The sequence below is a fragment of the Macrobrachium nipponense genome, chromosome 28, assembly GCF_015104395.2.
Source record: "Macrobrachium nipponense isolate FS-2020 chromosome 28, ASM1510439v2, whole genome shotgun sequence".
Lineage (NCBI taxonomy): Eukaryota > Metazoa > Arthropoda > Malacostraca > Decapoda > Palaemonidae > Macrobrachium > Macrobrachium nipponense.
Window position 1 is genome coordinate 23301720 of NC_087217.1, and position 2712 is coordinate 23304431.

The following is a 2712-nucleotide window of genomic DNA, read 5'->3' on the forward strand; positions in this document are numbered from 1 at the left end:
TGAAGTTATTTATCATTTCCCAAATATATGCGAACAGACTTTATCAGTTCTAATTCTTTATCACTATTTTATTATTTCTTTTGCTTCAAACCGCTCCTTTGGCATTTAGTTCCATGAAAATTGACACGGAAGAGATAATTTGAGAAAAATTATAATGGTCAAAAGTTGTGATTAGATGGGCATATAAATAAATGAATAATCCTAGAAATAGAAACATTATGATTGATATGAAGGGTGAAATAGGTAGAGTTTTATGAATGAATTCCCTACCCAAAATGAACGAGTGACTTTCAACGAGCGAATTCGTCTAAAATAAATAATCATGACACGTAAATGATATTCATTGATAATTTAAACGGAAGGAAATTATCAATGAAAGTTGTCACTACAAATAAAAAAAAATAATTTCCTGCCGTCAACCTGATCACTGTAGGTGGAATGAAACGTCCCTAAACAAACGCAAGAGAGATTCCACCAAACACAAATTGTATCGTTCGTAAAATCCCAATTTCCATCGCCGGTATCATATTTCCCAACTGGAAAAAGTCATCGGTGACAGACATATTTGTTTACCGGTAATTCAATTCAATTCTCGTTGTTTTCAGTTACATTATTATGAAATGTCCGGAATGTTTTATGCCAAAGCCAATCGAGTGGATTTCGTTTTCATTTTTACGTCAGTTTTCACGATTAAGAATCATCGATGGTCAGTTATTTGACTATTTTAGAAATGAGAGAGAAAGAGAGAGAGAGAGAGAGAGAGAGAGAGAGAGAGAGAGAGAGAGAGAGAGAGAGAGAGATTATATTTTTCTAATGAGATTGTTTTAATCACTAAAAATCATCGATGTTAATTTATTTGAATATAGAGGAAATGAAGGAAAATTAAAAGAGAGAGAGAGAGAGAGAGAGAGAGAGAGAGAGAGAGAGAGAGAGAGAGAGAGAATACGAAACCCAGTAAAAAAAATACCGTAAACGAGGCAGTCTACCGGAACATCCTGCCTTCCTTCCATCCTAAAAATCCTATAGAAATTATCAGCTAACTTTCATCGGCATAATATCTTGTTCCAGAGGGTCACTCTCCTCCCTCCCTGGATTCACCCCATCCACAGCGCCCCACTTCCAGCCTCTTATGCTTATCTGGCGGGGCTTCTCAGCCTCAGTATGCTAACCTCTATATATAAGTTCTCTCCTGGCTAATGGACTGTTATTGGGGGAGGAAGCGTGGATGCGATGGCCCCTGGGATGGCAGACACAAGACATTTCCTTTTGGGGAGCTTCTTGTATCTCAGCGGTTCCATCATGTTTAAAGACTCTCTCTCTCTCTCTCTCTCTCTCTCTCTCTCTCTCTCTCTCTCTCTGTCGTCTAGATCGGAGAAAAGTCAGTTGGATGCTGGAGAACCAAAAGAAAAAGAGTTGGTGCCGAGCACAACTAGATTTCACTTGACTCGTGACGAAAGTTTAGGAGAATGATTTTACTAATAATAATGTGTTTTTATGCTAATATTGTATATATCTAATGATTTTTATGTAAAATACTTTTAATGGATATTTAGATATAAATCTATGTGTATAATACTGTAACCAGCAGTGCTAGATTTTAAACAAACATTTGATGTATATTTCAGTCCAATGCACATTGTAAGATTACCCACTGCAATATTGTGGAATAAAGGTATTATTATTTTTATTGTTATTATTATTTTTTTTTTTTTTTGCTCTGTCACAGTCCTCCAATTCGACTGAGTGATATTTATAGTGTGGGGTTCCGGGTTGCATCCTGCCTTCTTAGGAGTCCATCACTTTTCTTACTATGTGCGCCGTTTTCTAGGATTCACCAGACTCTTCTGCATGAGTCCTGGAGCTACTTCAGCCTTTAGTTTTTCTAGATTCCTTTTCAGGGATCTTGGGATCGTGCCTATTGTTCCTATGATTATGGGTACAATTTCCACTGGCATATCCCATATCCTTCTTATTTCTATTTTCAGATCTTGATATTTATCCATTTTTTCCCTCTCTTTCTCTTCAACTCTGGTGTCCCATGGTATTTCTTCTTGCCTGATCGTTTTCTATCACTCCCTCAGGTTGGTGCTCGTACTACTTATTACTGCAAGGTAGCTGATGTTTCTTGCACAGGCTCCAGCGGAGGGCTTTTGCCACTGAATCATGCCTCTATTTGTACTGGTTTTGTGCAAGTGCCGGGCATTCGCTTACTATTTGGTATATGGTTTCAATTTTCGTATTGCACTTCCTACATATGGGAGAGATGTTATTTCCGTCTATCGTTCTTTGAACATATTTGGTTCTTAGGGCCTGATCTTGTGCCGCTGTTATCATTCCTTCAGTTTCCTTCTTTAGCTCCTCCCCAAGTAGCCATTATTATTATTATTATTATTATTATTATTATTATTATTATTATTATTATTATTATTATTATTATTGCACGAACTGGTCGATAAAAGAGTCACCTGTGTGTAGGTGCAAGAACTTCTTGCAAATATATATATTTATATATATATATATATATATATATATATATATATATATATATATATTATATATATATATAACCATAAATATAAATAAACATACACACACACACACACACACACACACACACACACACACACACACACATATATATATATATATATATATATATATATATATATATATATATATATATATATATATATATACATGTTCCCCTCAGAA